The 19,249-nt window shown below is 36.6% G+C and overlaps 1 long non-coding RNA gene and 1 pseudogene across 1 annotated transcript; both read left to right on the forward strand.

Annotated features, from left to right (window-relative positions):
• Positions 1-19,249, forward strand: part of LOC128018845 (cytosolic carboxypeptidase 6-like) — a 321,358-nt pseudogene that overhangs the window by 6,185 nt on the left and 295,924 nt on the right.
• Positions 8,066-10,578, forward strand: LOC128018847 (uncharacterized). The gene is made up of 4 exons (XR_008184994.1): positions 8,066-8,153; positions 8,617-8,769; positions 9,491-9,604; positions 9,989-10,578. It is a non-coding gene; the product is annotated as an uncharacterized LOC128018847 (long non-coding RNA).

Below are 19,249 nucleotides of genomic sequence, written 5' to 3' on the forward strand. Positions count from 1 at the left end.
GTTAATTAAAACAGACCATGGATACGTAAACTGTTTACTGAAGTCATAAAACACTTAATTTACATTTAGATGAGATGTAACTCATTTTCTTGTCAGCCATATGCAGATTAGTTCAGTGGTATATCTTTTCTTAGGCATTTGGGCCTTCAGGTTTCTAATTCTCTCTCACTTGTGTGTCTCTGTCTTTTTTTGCATAACTTAAAAATACCCCCCATTATGCAGTTTGATAGTAAAAAAGCATGATGAAAATTTCCTGAAGGCATCATTAAAATGGTATTGATGGCTCTATAGATATAGTTACGTTTGTCGCATTATGCAAATTCCATATATTCTTGAATTTATAAGAGCTTTAATGGTTATAATTAGCACTTTAATCATGTCATATTATTTGAGATTTTTAATAAACTGATGTTGTTTTGTTTTAGTTTAGAAACATTTGTTTATGTAATTTTTTTTTCTTATGGAGGTGATTTTTATTTTATTTACTTTTTCATGGTAACAGACATTGATAGTTTTGCATTAATCTATGGCCTCTGGATAAAAGCATTTAAATGTAGCATGCCAGAATCAAGAATAAAAGTAAATTTATTGTAAACCTTTTTCCATTTTGAACAAATCTTTTGAAGTGCACGTCATTTATTACTTTACACCCTCTCTTTCATTCATGTAGATGTGCTCACATCAATTTCGTTACTCATTCTGGGGGCAAATTGTCAAAAATAATTCTCCACATGCTGATGCTTATCAGAGGCTCTGTATGATAAAACTTAGTGTCTGTAGCTGCTGATTAAATCTGGTGCCAGCTAGGGGCAGAGGAAGAAGATGTGTGCGTGTTTAAACAAGTGCATAGATGCGTATGTGTGTCTACATAATGATTCAATTCTTTCCAAGGGCAGAATATAACATATCCGCCAATGACAATCCAGGCTGTGTGGTACCCCCTAAACATTTAACGGATTTGCACTGGGGATTTTAAATTATCCATTGTAATCATAATAGATGCAAAAAAAAAAAAAAAAACTCCTTCGATTTAGCAAACAAAAGAAATGTGTTCGGAGAGGGGATAAGGCCTCAGCCACACGTTTGCTAATGAGCATAAACAGTAGGGAAAAATCTCTCCGCTGATGGGACTTTAATTGTTTTGCTTTTTTTTTTTTCTCGTTCACTAGTGTTTTTCTGTCTGTTTTTATTTTCCCTCAAAAGTTCTCATTCTTCATGTCACTCTTGCAGAGTGCATCTAGTGGATGAATGATTATATTTAACACCACAGACATACAAGAGGGGGATGACGGGAGAAAAAAAAACCTCAAGGAGGCAAAGGGGACAAAAAGCAGGCAGGCTTTGCAACAGATATTTATTTACTTGAGATGTACCCTGAAACAAGACCGTCAGATCCCCATTGATTAAAGAAATGGAAATATTCTAACAATCTGGCTTTATGCTTAGCACAAGTGCCTGCAGGAGACGGAAGGGCTTACAGGGAGGATGAAGGGTACTTAGATGGATATTAGGCTACTATACTATGTCATTCCTGTCCTCAACAAAACATAACAACATGGCAAGCATAAAAAGACAAGTGGAAGGGATATTATACACAGATATTGTGTTTAGCGCTTAGAACATGTACGTTTTGCTTGTAAATGTTTAGCTCCTACAAAGAAGGCTACATTACTGTCCTTATGGTTGTCTTATGGTTTTCTTTGTCTATTTTTTTTTTTTTCCGTTTTTAAGGAGGATTGAGTATAGCCCAGAACAGGTTTCAGATTTTTGTTTTGTTTTTATCAAGTGTTTTTATCCTCCATCTTGCTAGTTGAAACCTAGCCTGCTTGTCCTTAGTCAAATTCATAGCTTTATCTCTTTCATTTCTCTAACTGATACTCCGGCCTGTGGTGTTATATAGCTCTGACCCTGAAGAAAATATCTTTGCACTCAGAGACCATATGTGGAAGGGGTTTCACGCTCTCCTCCTCCTCAACCACAAGGTTAACAGCCTTGATTCTAGAGTTTTACTGTAACACATCCTTACTCATTGCGGCCCTTTTCTCATATATCACTCAGTCAATGCACAAAGCCAAACGGCTATATAATTTACAGTTATTTCACTATATGGTCTGAGCAGTTTGTTTTCTGTCTCAATTTTTTTTTTCTCACAGCTTTGACTTCTCACAATTCTAAGTTTATATCTCAAAGTTTTGAAAGAAAAACTCAGAATTGTTAGATTTTAGGGGTGCTCCGATCACGATCGGCCGATCGTTATGCGCATCTCGTCAGTAAAGCCGGTTTTCTAATCAGCGGTTAATTCCATCAGGTGCGTGATTTCTCATAGAGCAGCTGTTACTACACAGAGCCGTTGTTAATAGAGAAGATGCGCAAATCACGTTAATTTTCAGCGTTTATTGGCCCATCTTCTCAGTTAACAACGGCTCTGTGTAGTAACAGCTGCTCTATGTGAAATCACGCACCTGATGGAATTAACCGCTGATTAGAAAACCGGCTTTACTGACGAGATGCGCATTAACGATCGGCCGATCGTGATCGGAGCACCCCTATTAGATTTAAAACCAGAATTAAAATAAAATTGTATTAAAATTTTGCAATTACCTAAGGCTGGGAAATATGGGCAAAAAAAAATCATATCAGTATATTCATATTTCATATCAGTAAATATTGATAATTATTATGATACATTTCAAATCTTTATTTCTTTATTTCTTAGGTCATTGCACACAGAGAACGAAAAAATAAATACGACCTCACATTATGTCAATCACGTTAACACACTGCCTCCAAAATATTCATCTGTTATATAAATATTCTTATCAGTTTTTTGTTTGTTTTTCGCATCAGTAGCAAGCATTTTTAGACATGTTTTGACAGTTCACAGACACCGTACAAGCAAACGGCAAAATCCAGAATGGGTATTGTCAAGTTCGTCCAGATCCTTGCACACTGGTTTCACAGAATATATTCATTTCGAATACGAAAATTTCTGACTCGGTAAGCAGAGACCTTAAAGACAGATTTTTGCTTCAAGATTTTTGCAAGTTGTAGAAGTCAGACTGTTTATTGTGGTTTTGACTTTATGGTCAGAACATATCTTTGCACAGTTTGCATTGCAAGCACCAATATTAATAATGATTTTGTTGTCTCTTAGAAATGCACATTTGACAGTAGTTTGAGATGAGTTGACAGTAGAAGCTTGAGTTAGGGTGCAGATGTAAATTTGTTCATTATCTGTAAAAATGTTAACAACCAAAATTTTTTATGATGAAATATAATTATTCTGACTGACTTTAATTGAAATTATCTAGGGATGCAACGGTTGACCGGCCATAAATCGGAACCGGCCGGTTCTGGTCTTTTTTTCAGCCGTTTTTTTTTTAGAAGAAATTTTCACAGACTACATTGTAATCATTCACTATCATGTCATTTGTGTGGAAGTATTTCGACTGAAGTTGCGCGAGCGTCCTGTACCTGTCCACGCACCTGCACAAGCGGAGACAGTGAAGGTATGTTCAGCTCAACAACTGCCTCTTCTTTACAGCATATGGAATCTGTGTGACGGATGCTGGCTTGGAATGGAGGCTTTCCTGACTATCTGCACAGGGTCATGCCGTATATGTGTGTTCTTCCTCAATGAGCTCTTTAACCCACTCCCTAAGCCGCAACTCATGTGTACACAGTGTTTAATATACTACAGGTAGGTGAAGTGATTTGTTCACTACTCCAGTACTTTCACTTAGTGTAGTAAAATCTTTTGAACTTGTTTTCACAGTTCAGGTTTTGTTTTAATCTTTCATATTTAATGCTTCTTATGGACCCATGGCTGCCTGTTGGGCTATTGTGTGTTGCAAAAGCTCTTGATAAAAAACATGCCATTTGTGTGCATTCAAATGCAAAGTTCGGAAACAGTGCAGAGAGCAAGAAATGTGTCTCTCAGGTGAAAATGTCTACACGCAGAGCCATGTTGCGATACGTTGCAGCTTGAACACGCTGCTCCACGATGATGGAGTTATCCATTTCTCCAGCAGCTCTTCTGATGCCGTAAACGCAGGTGCTAGATGGACATGTCATTCCTCATTCTAGGCAAGGACATGCCGTTTGGGAAAATTGCTGGAGATTTGTAACACTTTAGCACTTTGTTTTTCCTTTTTCTTATTTTACACTGCCTCTGTTATTATTGCTGATTTATTTAAAACATTTTCTTTGAGATGAAGTTCATTGATGTGTCAGGTAGCATTTGATATCACACATTTGTATGCTTTGGGTATGTTTGCAAAGTCCTGCATAATAACAGTATAATTTCAATAGAAATACCATCTGTTTGGATTCTGATAGCTTCTTAAGACCGTACCAAAACCTGTTTGTCAGGTTTTGCCACTGCTGAAATTTGCAGCGTTGCGAATTCAGGTACAGTACTACTCGAGGGTATATAAAGAATGTTTTGCAAGCAGATAACTGTTTCCTGTGTGCTGACTTCAAACTTGTTGACTGTTATTCTACATCATTTGTGCACATTCCCCCCCTGCAAAGATAAAAGCTCTGATTGTTGCTCTCTGCTGAGATTGTATTCTAACACTTCAGTGTTACGTAAAATCACAAAGTGCCGCAGTGCATCTAGATTTACTGTTTTGCAAGCATTCTCTGCTCTGTGATATCTCTGTGAGCACTGCATAGCATTTTAATTCACAGTGAACAGTATTGATCTGTAAAGGAGGCAATATTTATCATGTAAGAATATTATTCAGTCTAAATTTGGCATGGTAGATGGTAACATTAATAGCAAAATCTATAGCCTTTCATCTGCTGCTGTAGGCTGCGAAGACTGTGTCGGAGAAGATTGTTGTTGAAAAAGATTCTTTGAGAGAGTCTAAAAAGGCCAATGTCTAGCAGAAAACCAATTCTAGACCACCCACCATCTCTGAATCGGGTACATTTTAAGTGTGCAAATAGTTTGCCCTTAATTAGAGCTAAAACTTTGCATCTGTCCTTTGAAGAAGGTTCAAGTAGCTTCTCTCCTCTTGGCAGCCACCACTGCTTCCAATGCCTCCTGCCATGCAGCCAAAATGACCATCCCTGCTTTATTTTTGCCTTGAAATAAGAGACATTCACACAGCAGCAGAATACAATAGTCAATTTTCAGATTTTCAATTTTCAAAGTATTTTAATCTCAAGTGCATCTTAAAAAAAGCTGTATATAGATTGTATATCTCTGAATGTAAATGATTTATCTAGCTTGTCTGTTCCTATAGCTCCTTTCAAATATTTTAATCTGTTGTTTATTTTTTAACCAATTGTACCAGGAACGTAGATCTTTACCTAGGTATGAATGTATGTATTAATTTATTTATTTTGCCTCTTTTGCTATATATATTTAGAGCACTGTTGCTTAATTCTCTTAAGTAATTGCACTGTGTTGAGTGTAGTTTGTTAGAGTGCTTGTGCAAAGGAAGATGAGAAGGAGCACTGATTTTCTGCCAAGATTTCTGAACAGCTTGCAGTTGAACCCCTCCGTTCTTTTTCTTTCCATTTGAGTCTATCAGGCCATTGACAGTAGCATCACTTTATGTAATTCCCTGGTTTGAAAAGCTTTTGCTTGTTGAGAGATTTATGTGTCTCTAGCTCAGGATGGCCAGAAAGCCTTGCTGTCATTTTGCAGCCATCTTGGGCCACAATGGCTGCATGCCATTGATTCAGCTGTGGTTTTATCACACTGCCACACAACATGACAGCGCAGACCAGATGTGCACTAGTTACTGCACTCTATGCTGCTATGGGACTCAACTCTGAGTTTATCACTGCATACCAGCCCCTTAGTGCTGACTGCTGTTTGCTAGAGAAGTCGTGTTATTTTTCACTCAAACCAATTCCCTGGCATAGTCCAGATGAAATACAATTAATTGGCTGAGCTCTGATGTAAGCCTACAAGAAATAGATGTGTGTTGTTTAACCAGTTGTGAGCATGTTTTGTGACAGTCACATTTAGTTGGATTCTTCATTTTAAGTAAAATAATAAACAAAATAATAAAATGTAATCAGTATCAACAAAGTTCATCTTTGCAATGCAGAGGAAACACAGAAGCTTCATCTGAAGTGGAATAGATATATTTACTCACTGTTTAATTCAGCTCTGAGGGACATGGAATGCTGAATGAATAAATGAATAATTCATGTTTTGATGCATATAACATTGAATACTGATATTTGAGATTTAACAAGTCAGTCACAAACACAGCAATTGTGATCATTTAAACGGTTGATTCATTTAGGAACGAAACACTGTTTTGTTGCTCAGAGATGCAAAACGGTGCTGTGGCTTTGTTTGTAATTATTTCTGTTGGCCAAATAGAACAAAAACAGGAAAGTTGATGGCTAAAATGTAAGTCTCTTAATATTAACTTCTTTTGTTTATTGAACTGTTGTAAAAAAATCACATTTGTAATCATGCTGAGTTTTGGTGAATTGGTGGGTTTTTGTTAAATGTGAGCCAAAATCATCATAAATAAAATAAACAAAGATTTAAACTACTTTAGTGTGTGCATTGAATTTAATACACAAGTTTCACAATTTGAGTTAAATTACTGAAATAAATGAACTTTCCACGACATTCTAATTTATTGAGATGCACCTGTATGTGACACTAGAACTTAAGTGTCAATTTATTTTAAACTGAGTGAATAAATAAACTTTCCATTGATGTATTTTTTATTAGGATCGGACAGTATTTGTCCAAGATATCACTATTTGAAAATCTGGTATCTGAGGGTGCAAAAAAATCGAAATACTGTGAAAATCGCCTTTGAAGTTGTCCAAATAAATTCTTACCAATGCATATTACCAACTTAAAAATTAAGATTTGATATATTTACAGTAGGAAATTTACAAAATATCTTCATGGAACATGATCTTTACTTAATATCCTAACGATTTTTGGCATAAAAAATCAAATCACCCCTTCAAAGGGAACACTCTACAACCATGCTGTGCATAGCAGAGTTGCAAGAAGAAAGCCACTACTCTCCAAAAAGAGCGTTGCTGTCTGTCTGAAGTTGCTAAATATTATGGGCTAAACTTTTGACTTTGTGTTTGTTTTGACATTTCATTCCTTTCATAATGAAAGCCCCTTCTCTTATTGGTGACCTATTGGAGTTTTTTCAGGATTCCATTGTTCCTGTATAATTTTTTTTTTGCACACCTCCCATTACAGACCATTCAGCCTCAGGCATTAGAGTGCACACCAACAGGGAGCATTAACTGTAAATAAACAGGGCAGCCACCTCCCCAACAGGATTCTACCACCCTGATAACAGACCCCTCTTAGCAGCACTCACTGTAAGAAATGATTCTGTGGTCATGTAGATTTGAATGAATGTTTTTGATTAAAATGTATTCAATATAATTGTGTTTTTGATTTTGAGGCAAATATTTAATTAAATTTCAAATAAAAATGGTTGGAATAAAATCTACCCATTGTAGTTAAATAAAATTTAAGCATTATATTTATCTAATCCCAAATGGAGAGAATATTGAGTTAATTCAAATTAATGTAATCGGGCTAATTTTAATTGAAAAGCACTTCCTGTCGAAGTGAGCCTTTTTATTTAAAAAATGCAGCAGGCCTACAAGGCATTTGAAGAGAGTAGGCTACAGACAGTGAATGTTCGTTTTCTTCCACATTGCTCATCTTGCAAAATTTGACTGGTTGACTTAGGTAAGAAAACTTATTTTGTTATCACTGGGCTACTAAGAAAAACGCATGTAGTAGTATATTACAATATAAAATGAGTTATCACAGAAAAAGAGACTCAGCAGCAACACAAAGTTGGCTTCTGTTGGAAGGCTATGTGATGTTGTTGCGCTATAATATTGACACAGCATCATACATTTTGGAAGAATTCTTATGTATCGAAGTCAAACGTTTATTTTGAAGGATGTGGGTTACCTTTTTCTCTATCATGGTTCCTATGTCTTTTGTGTGTTAATATCATATCCTAAGTATGTTTTGTATGAAATTGCGTAAATAAGTACATCGCGTTTAATTTTAAGGTTCCATAAAGCGCAATATCTGGATGAGGATCTTATATTTCAGACGGCACTTGACGCAGTTCCGTTGGCTTTACTTCTCGTGTGTGGAGCTCGTCTTCCAGAGGCAGGTAACTTAACTTCTCTCTTTGTTTCACTGTTTTGTAAGTTAACTTAGCTAAATCCACGTGAAGTCCGTCTATTAACAGTGTTATGTTTAAGAGCCACAATTTTATTTATTTTCATGCATAAATCTGTTAATTTTAATGTGGTAATCTTACATTGGCACAAACTCTATAATTTTACAGCTAAACCGTACACTAAAAATTGAAAAAAAATATTCATACTTTGATTAATAATTAGTCTAACACGTTTTTTTTCTCCCACAAAGTTTCAATAATGTCATTAAAATCTTTAAAATTACATTAACTCTTCCTCATTTACAATTCCAGAATGATTAAATTGGCAAATATTGTGGAGGAGGACTTCAGTACTCTGACAGTGGCAAAAAGTATTGAATGTTAGACAGTTTATATGAAAGAGGTTTAAAAGGCTAAGAACTGATGTGATATCTTTGTCGCCTTTGTGTTTCAGATCAATGCAGAATTTCAAAGAACAACTACTGTACTTCTGGTACCGAAATTTATGTCTGTGTTTGACTGTCACACTCCCAAGCTACTGACGCCATTTTGTGCCAAAGATGGAGCACTTGGAAGAAGACTGGAGATCATAATGGAAATGCTGCAGGTACAGTAGTTTTCTAAATTAGAAGTAGCTTTGTTCCATAAGATTTCCAAATTATATCAATAAGGACATCAAACTGAATGATAGACAATTGTCCTCCAGAGATGCTGTACTATTTTAGAAAAGGAAAAACTAATAATAGCTCATGCCTTTAAGATGCTGTTTTTTGCCTTACAAATTGATCAGAGACAAGGTTATTTTATATGTATAGCCCATTTTACAAACATTTTGTCTCAAAGGGCTTTGCATAGCATCATGACAACAGCCTCTGCCCTTAGACCCTCACACTGACCGAGGAAAAACTCCCAAGAAAACCCTTTTTTACAGGGTTAACCCTTTTTAATACCTTCAATTGCTCACTGTGAATCCTTCGGATAATTCCCTGTTGTATTCACACATGGGGTAATTCAGAAATGACACAGACTTTGTACTATAGAGCTGACCGGGTTAAATCCATTTAATATCAGATTCGAACATTCTCCTTCAGGTGATGTCTTTGTAATTTCAGGCTTGCAGTGCATGTGTGGAAGGGGCTAATGGATTATCATGAAATCATAAACAGTATTTTCTACTTTAAAGCATTATGAAGCTCTGCCTTATGGTCTGACGAAGCTTTATACATTAAGTAAAGCAGACATGTAAAGTATGATCAGAATTGATAGGTGTCATGTGTTTACTTTTCTAAATTACAGAAACATCCAGTTTTTTGTTTTTTTGTTTTTAGTGATTGACTTCCTCCCCAGCACTCTTCGATTGAGAGGACCAGAGAGATTGTTCCTCGGTATCTTACAAAAAATACCTTGGAGAACAAGGGGGACATCTTATCAAAGAATTCAACGTAGGTGAACTTAATATAAATTTAACTTAATTCCTCAATTTGTTGATTAATCTAGAAATGTGACCTTTACATGTAAATTAAATTAATGATTTTTTTTTTCAGAATTTATTTGATTTGAAATTTTTTTGGTAATGCATCGTGTAGGTCTTAAGGTCTAAAATTTGACTTATTGTAACCTACATGAACACTGTACAAAAACATCAAAATAGAGAAGAAAACACAACAAATAACAATTTGACACCAAGGCCTGCAAGAAAATAATATCTACTAAAATAGATTCATAAGCTATGAAAACAATAATGAATGTATTTTCTAGTAATTTGATATGCTTGCAAAATTTTTCTGACAGTTTTATACTAAGACAATGACAATTTCATGTTGCAGGACACTGAGAACTTGGAGGAACTTGAACAGCTCATAATGGCCATTAATGTGACCCCAAAGCGTGGAGCTTCTACAAGCAACTGCCCAAAGAACATTGGGATCCTCATTAAGGGCGTGGAAGTCATCACAGGACTTGGAGATATTGCAAGGGCTTGCATTGTCCTCTTTGGCTTGACCTACGCGCTGAATCTTGATTATCCCAGACTACTGAAGTACACCTTTGAGGTGTTCCAATTTTTTTTCTTGGAACTGGATGATTCAAAGCTTTCTAACAAAGTCCAGTCCCTCAAGAACAAACTTCAGGCTTGAAATGGGACTGTATTGCAGTGCAGACTTTTGTGCTACACAATGTTCATCTTCTACAGAGCTTGGGAATTGCACATTTGAAAGTGCTATGTTTGTAAGTTGGCACTGTTTTGTCCAAAAAATGTCGTACATTTCAATTGTTGTAAATTCAAAGTACAAATGTATTTTACTCAGTACAATTTGCACTTTTATTATTTATGTTTTGGCACATGCCATTATGGAGTATTTTTCTTTAAGATCTTTACTGCTCCTTTTTTTTTTAAGTTGAAGTCAGCATTTTGTCCTTTTCAAAGTTCTGAAAAAGTTTGAAATGCTTGAGCAAACTTCTGGCTTGAAAAAAGAGACAGTAGTAGTTCACATCACATCATTCTGTATGTAATTTATTTTTGTTTTTACAAAATAGTTTAAAGTCAGCATTCTGTCCTTTTCAAACTTCTGGCTTGAAATGAGACTGTGGTTGCAGTGTACAATGATTTGCTACAATGTGTCTAAAGCACAAAAGTGAATTGTTAATAAAATTCTTATTTGAGTATTTAACTTCTGTACTTTCTGGGCCATATTATTCATAAGAAAGAAATATTTCGATTTAATTAATTGCATTGATTAAATTCAAATCAATGTGCAGATTGATGTAGATGATGATTACTCAATTATGATATGTAAAATCTAATTAATATTTATTAGTACTATTTACACATTAGGGAGTTTATCTTTTTCAAAACAACTCAATATTTTTATTTGGGTTATACTTAATTCTGTGCTGTTTTCTATTCAAATCTACTCATATTAAATGAATAACTATTAAGGGTCTCATTTAATTAATATTTACTCAATACTAAACCTTGTGAAATTTAATTAATAATATTGCTTGTAATCTGTTGCCTCATTTTTATTGAGTAGATATGGTGTATTTTTTCTTACAGTGCTGTTGACCTTCTCTTCGCCACAGGCTCACCAAGGACCCTTCAGCTTCTTCTGTCTTTATCTCCCAAGTCTCTGCAGGGAAGATTATTCTTATTGCCAGGCCAGGGATATAGAACAGGAACTATAAGAAGAGATAACAAAAGAGAGCAAGGGAGTGTGTTCGAGAAAGATGAAAACAAATAGGCAAAGCCTGAAAAACAACAGACTCAAACAGAAAAGGGCCTGGGCTGTTGTCCTGCTGGTAAAGTGTCTTTTGTCCTTTGTAGGACTTCATATAATTAACTTGTAAAGATATAGCATGAAATTTGAAGTGACTTCTGTTTACCCACTAAGAACTGAACCAAACAGCTAACTAAATGATAAGGGAAGGAGTGAAAGGGAAGGAGAACAAAGCAGTACATAATCTAAATCTGGATTTAAAGGGGTAACAGCATTAACCCTGCATTCTTCGAAACAAGATGAAGAGGGAAGACCACAGTCGATGGCGGTGAGTGGCTCTTTTAAGAGAAGTGCCTCCAGGAGTCTGGGGCTTCAGAAAAGCCAGCATGTTTCATGGCCGAGATCGATGGTACAATTTAGAACATTTCACAGTGAATGCCTCCCTGTGACCTGCCGTCTGTTACAAAATGAACACACTTGCTTTGGGCCCTTTTTTTATTCGCACAATACCGATACAAGGGCACCAAGAAAATTTGAACCTTTTCAGATTCTCTGGCCCCTTTATCACTGTTGCCAAGCGTGTGGGCTGCAAAGCACAGAAGCAGACGTGATCTATATTTTGTGCTGCTTAGGGTTTTGCATATCCATTCTAAAAGATAGATGTCAAGCAGTTACTACTTTTGCATTTATTTCCTGCCCCATTTTTGATAAAATGCTAATTCGTGTGATTTATTTTACTATTTAGTCCCATTTTAATGACAGCCTAGTGATTCGGGAGACATTGTGTAATTGATGTAATTAATTAGCATCTAGAGGCCGCTTAGCTTAAAACCCACATTCATGCGCAGCATGGCCTTCCTCGTGGGACTGCTGGAATGGTGACAGAAATAGCACTAACATTGTGAGGAATGGTAGTTTGAAGGCTTTTACCATTTTGACACCTGTTACATATATCTGAGAGTTAGAGGTTGTGGCACTATTCTTGTCCTGATTTAACGATAAAGATATGAAAAAGTTAGCAGAGATGGAGAGAGAGAAAAAGCGGAACAGAGAGAGAGTGAGAGAGAGAGAGAGAGAGAGAGATTGATATTTTCTCTGTGACACTTTGCCTTTAGACAGAGAGCAGGAAAAACTGCATAAAGTGAGTTTGGCTGAAGGTCTTGAGCCAGGTTTGAATCAATTCCAGTTTTATCAGTTGTCCATGTCCAGGTATTTTTACCCATGGGAGAGTCTGATGTGTTTTCCAATAATGAAAAGGAGCACATGGCAAAAACACATTTAAGAGGTGGCCAGTCTCCAGAGTCACTTCTAATTTCCAATGCAGTTTGTAACAGAAGAAAAAATAAAACTTGCGAAAAGGTTGAAAGATATCTGTGTCCAATGCCAGTACCTGGGATGCTCTAAACTAACCACATTACAACTTTTCTCACCAGTAATTAAAGTACAGCTTGTCAATAGATAACCGATTGTTCTTGATTTAGTTTTTCAAATAGATGTTTATATGGGATTAGAATCCCGCCAAATGTATTGCAGTCACAGATTGAAAAATAATAAGCATAAATAAAATATTTAAAAATGCATGTGAAATATTAACGCACAACCGAAAAACAAATGAACTTTTTTAAAATAACAAACAGCGCAGTCATCAAGTGATTAAAACATTCAAACACATTTAAAATTATATTGCACAAAACTGAAACATGAATTCAAAATTTTCCAAACTCAAACAAAATCAGGTTTCCTGCTCATATGTTATTTATTTGTGTGCTTATGGTCTTTTCCCCTTTGCTCTTGTTTCCACATTCTGCGCTTGCGTTTCTAAAAGTTGCAGTTAGAGTTTCATGTAAATCATGGCAGGCTTCAGCATCACCATTGCCCCACAAGTTCTAGATTGACAGCTGCTCCTCTAGCCAATCAGTCCAATGGGGAGTTGACATCACAATGCGATGCAATGCTGTGGCAGGTGTGTGAAGATGGATAACCAGGGTCTGCAGGAAAATCCCAGACGATCTCAAGTAATTAGCCATAAATATTTTGTTAGTGGGAGACAGAAACATTCCCTTTGTGTGTTATGATGTTTTCTGCAAGCTCTATGTAGTCCGAGTAGGCCGATATCTAGCCTGTTAACGTGTCTTGTTAGTTTGGTTTAATGAGCAATACTTTATATTTTAGGCAAATACCAAAACGGTAAATCACACGCAATATTTAATTTACCTAGTCAATAAACCGGTTCTGTAATCAGCTGTAAATCTCAAGATGCGCATTAAATATCACACAAAGGGAATGTTTCTGTCACCCACTAACAAAATATTTAAGATTAATTATCTGAGATCGTCCAGGATTTGCCTGCTGAATAGAGGCTGACATAGAGGCTGACATTGATTGTAAACAAAATCACTATTAATCACGGGATTGGGACGGGACAGGAAAAGTTTTTGGTGGGACCTGGAATCATAATAACACTTTGATCCCCAACTTTATACACAAATATAGCCTACCTTTTAACCTCTTAGCCTGCACCCCGACGCCCTCGTCCTGAAAGCCTCTCAACTCGCACGTGTCAGTGTTTATGAATAGATTAAATGAAACGGGACAAATTTAATCTTGACAAACTATGTATCATTATAAAGATCTAAGCCTCAAGCATCGGCGATAGATCGCTGGAAAGCTTATAAAGACTGTATTTGCTACATTTGTGTAAGCAGTACACATAAAAAACATGAACATTAGAAACGCTGTAAAATAAAGTATTAACTTTAGGCTTATATTTTAATTTTGAACTCAATTTTACTTGCCCTGTCTCTTTATGCTCTCCTTCTGTTTGCTTTGTGTGGCTGGTAAAACACAGATCGTTAAAGGGGGGGTGAAATGCTATTTCATGCATACTGAGTTTTTTACACTGTTAAAGAGTTGGATTCCCATGCTAAACATGGACAAAGTTAAAAAAATTAAGTTGTACGTTTGAAGGAGTATTTCTGTTCCAAAAATACTCCTTCCGGTTTGTCACAAGTTTCAGAAAGTTTTTTTCGAGTATGGCTCTGTGTGACGTTAGATGGAGCGGAATTTCCTTATATGGGTCTTAAGGCACGTCTGCCGGAAGAGCGCGCGCTCCAGTATAGCACAGCACTGAGAGCACAACAGACTTCACTGATCAGAGCAAGAGCGTCGCGAAATGTCACAAAAGACGTGTGTTTTTGGTTGCCAGGGCAAGACAACCCTGCACAGATTACCAAAAGAGAAACAGCATTAAGGGACCAGTGGATGGAGTTTATTTTTACAGAGCATCAATGGAGTTGTGCAAGTGTTTGTGTTTGTTCCCCTGCATTTCGAAGATGCTTGTTTTACAAACAAGGCCCAGTTTGATGCCGGATTTGCACATAGTTTATTTCTTAAGGATAATGCAGTCCCAACGAAAAAGGGTCACGATCGTGTGTTGGAACCGCATGCGATGAGTAAAACTGCTTCAAATATCTCTGTGTTATTAACTTAGCTATTGGCGTGTAAGCACATCAAGTAAACAACATGCGATGCTGTCATCAAACTGCATTTTCTGCATGTAACGTTACAGCTTAAAAAAAAAAAAAAAAAAAAAACGACAAAGTGGAACTTAGTCATTTTCCAAAACCGCTAAGCAAATATATACAGTTTCAGTACATACCACATAGAGACATTGTTGCTGATGCTGCTCTTGTTAAATTTCAGCCTCTGGATCTGATTCTGGATCATAAATATACAGCTGAATCTGACTGTTAGCCATGGTTTGTTTTGGTTGGTTTTGTCCTCACGGTGTCACAGCTTCCAGACACGCTTAACTCAAAAGCCTACTGGCGCTCGTGATTCTTTAGCTCCGCCCACATGTCACGCCTCCAGCCGGTCGTGTTTTTCCGGGAAAAATCAGTACAGACTATCTTTCTCTTATGAATATAATAAAACTAAAGACTTTTTGGAGTTATGAAGGATGCAGTACTACTCTATAGGTACTCAAGATTAACAGGATATTGAGTGCAAACGAGCGTTTCACCCCCCCCCTTTAATGGCTGGTCTATGTGGTAATACAGTAGCCTACATCGGCCAGGACATCCAAAAGCCTACCTATCATTCATATACCTCAAATATAGCTTTTCATCTAAAAGATGTATATTGTAATACATGGCCGCTCAATCTAATGTTAACCTACAGAAATGCGCGCTATTGAAATGTGTATGGAAACTGAACAGCATCGCGCTCACAGCAGGACAGATGAAGGCACGGTGCTCTCACTTGCTCTTAAAATACTCTGTCATTTTTGGTCATACAAATAAAAGTAATAAATCTTTCTAATCTTCAAACGTTTATTTGTGTGCACTCAGAATAACAACGAAACGTTGTGCTTCTGTAAAATAATTAAAGAAAACAAGATGCAATTTCTGTCGTTTTGGTCATGTGAACTTGAGCGTGAAGCTCGGTGTATGAAAAATAAATCTAGAGTGCCACTCTCAGAGTGCAATGTCTGTCTATGCTCAAATGAAAAAAATAAATAAAATAGAAAATGTGTGTTAGCATGGATGATTTACATTACGTGTGTGCAATGCACAATGTTTAGTTCAATACATATATATATATATATATATATATATATATATATATATATATATATATATATATATATATATATATATATATATATATATATATATATATATAAAAATTTTTTTTTACATTTTTATTTAACTAAAGTGGGCATGCTGTGATCTGTGCTGTATATTTTCACCGTAACGGACAGATTCCGGCAAAAAAAAAAAAAAATACAATATGGGAATGGGAGAGAACATGAGTCATTCCAGGAAACGGGACGGGATTTCCCCCCAGTTTTTCATGAGATTTGGACAGGACGGGTTCTTTTTTCGCGGGAGTGGGACGGGAGAGATTTGAAAATCCACTCACGTGTCACCGTCACCCTCTACTTCACACACCTGCCACAGCAGCCACCAGTCGCATTGGAGTGACGTCAACTCCCCCTTGGACTGATTGGCTAGAGGAGCAGCTGTCAATCTAGAACTTGTGGGCCAATGGTGATGCTGAATCCTGCCCTGATTTACATGAATCTCTAACCGCAACTTTTAGAAACGCAAGCGCAGAATGTGGAAACAAGAGCAAAGGGGAAAAGACCACAAGCACACAAATAAATAACATTTGAGCAGGAAACCTGATTTGGTTTGAGATTTGAAAAATTTTGAATTCATGTTTCAGTTTTGTGCAATATAATTTTAAATGTGTTTACATTTTTGATTCACGCTTATTATTTTTCGATCCATGACTGAGCTGTTAGTTATTTAAAAAATTGTGTTATTATTTTACACGTGTTTTAAAATATTCGATCTTTGCTTATTATTTTTCGATCTGTGGCTGCAATACATTTGGCGGGATTCTAATCCCATATGCTTATTCCTGTTTTATAATCAGCTAGTTTGCATAACATGGTGACTTTTATCTAAGCTACAGTATATGAGTATGATGCGATGTTTTATGTAATTTTGAATTAAATAATTATTAAGACTAACTTCACTCCTCCATTGCTTATTCTCGCTCCCTATGTCGCTCCCTTTTCAGTCTCTTAGTTTCTCCCTGTATGCTCCTGATTTCTGGTCATGGGTTGTTAGGCAGCTGTGAACCGCAGTGTGTCCCATTGTTTTGAATGAGCAGGAGGACTGCTCTAACTGACCAGGCTTGTAGCTCTGTAATAGGATTAGCCAACCCATGTTCCAACTGAATGCCAGTGTCTGACAGATCTGCCCCTATTCTGTTTTTCTCTTTTTTTCTGATTCTTTCTTTTTCTCATTCTCTTTTGAGTATTGTATACTTCCTCATGTTTCTGTTTATTATATTTTACATGCAGAAATGAAACATTAGAGAAATTTTTGTATTGTAATTAGGGGTGCTCCGATCACAATCGGCCGATCGTTATGCGCATCTCGTCAGTAAAGCCGGTTCTCTAATCAGCGGTTAATTCCATCAGGTGCGTGATTTCACATAGAGCAGCTGTTACTACACAGAGCCGTTGTTAATAGAGAAGATGCGCAAATCCACTTCATTCTCAGCGTTTTTTGGTGCATCTTCTCAGTTAACAACGGCTCTGTGTAGTAACAGCTGCTCTATGTGAAATCACGCACCTGATGAAATTAACCGCTGATTAGAGAACTGGCTTTACTGATGAGATGCGCATTAACGATCGGCCGATCGTGATCGGAGCACACCTAATTGTAATATATTATATTATGTTTTAAAAGTTGGGTAAAAGGTCAGATGTTTTTGAAAGAAGTTTACTATTCACTTATGCCTTTATTTGATCAAAAATACAATAAAAACAGTAATGTTATAAAATATTAAAATTCAAAATGTTTTCCATTTCATTTACCTATGCTTGCCTGTTGTCCAAATAAGAGCACAATGACTTGCCTTATATTTCCGATACACATAGTTTGTAGATTCTACACCATATGAGGTGTTGAATGCTAGTCATAAAAACCCAAGACTATAAGAAAGACAAATCAGTTAAGACCCAATGGAGGCCCAAGTGTATGTTTTAGAAATAAGTTGGAAGGAACAGTGAGAGGTAGCTGAGTGGAGACCTCCCACATGCTTCTCCAGACAGCAAACACATTACATTAATACGGATTCTCCATTTCTACATCTACATCTATAACAAGGTTAACCACATGAGAAACACACATACAATCACACTTACATACACGCTCAAACACAGACAAGCCACTAGATAAGATGATTCAACCTCCCACTCTTTTCTCCATATGGAATGTTTATTTCAGTTTGCTGATAACAGTGGGAATTAACTCCCTATAAATGAGAGAGTCTCTCCTCCCAGCAGCTCGGCGGTGTCGTTCTGCTGAGAGCAAACAGGCTATAAAAACAGCACTGCCTGCATTCCCATTGAACTCCATAGAGTTCTTCTCTGAGCTGAGCTTGTGGCATTATTTGCTAAAAAAAAAAAAAAAAACAATTGTTAAATCCTAGGCACTGCATCATAAAAGGCTCTTATGATGGAGTATGTAGATAAAATTCTCAAGATAGTTGAAATATAGGATAATTTTCTTACATTATCATTTCCCACACTTCTTATTCCTCTTTTTTCCTCTCTGTCCTTCTGCACACACACACAACGCTACATTAAAAACCAGTCATTGATTTTTTTCTCCCCTGGTTGTACATTGAATTATCTGTGTTGTCAGTGAACTGTCATCCAAAATGGCGTTCATCCTCCATGCTGTGATGGCCGGACCTCTCCTCCGCTGTAGTATTTATGCTTGTTTATGGCTGGCCGAAGCGTTGTAGATTACATCTCATCATGGTCTGACTCTGGAGTCAGGCACCATAAATTTAAAACTCAAATCAATGGTGTATCATATCCTCTCCTACCAAGCTGAGACTTGTTGCCCTGATGCCCTGAGGAGTGTTTTTTTTTCCTCCTTCATGGAAATAAAAGGCCTTGAAACATTATATACCCAATGAAGATTGAAGGAAAACTAATCAGATGTTTGCTGCTAAATCATCATTTTTGTGTGTGCTTATGTTAATATTAAAATTAGGTGTATCAAAAAAGTTAAAAGCATGATAGAATATAATAAAGATTGAGAGTTTGTAAGCTACCAAGCAATGTATTTGAATCGGCAAACTGAAGTAGATCTGTCAGCACCATGGAAAGCGACTTCATGCTTCCATCTATGGAGCTGTCTTAGGTGCTGAAAAGTCAGGTTTGAAAAAGAAAGGCAGTTTGATCTGCTATTTAGAGTCAAACGGGTTTTGTGTTCTTTGGTTTGTCTGTACATGACTCACTTTTAAACCTCAAGGAAAGTACATGTGTACTTGTGTGCATGT

The sequence above is a fragment of the Carassius gibelio genome, chromosome A8 (assembly GCF_023724105.1).
Source record: "Carassius gibelio isolate Cgi1373 ecotype wild population from Czech Republic chromosome A8, carGib1.2-hapl.c, whole genome shotgun sequence".
Classification (NCBI taxonomy): domain Eukaryota; kingdom Metazoa; phylum Chordata; class Actinopteri; order Cypriniformes; family Cyprinidae; genus Carassius; species Carassius gibelio.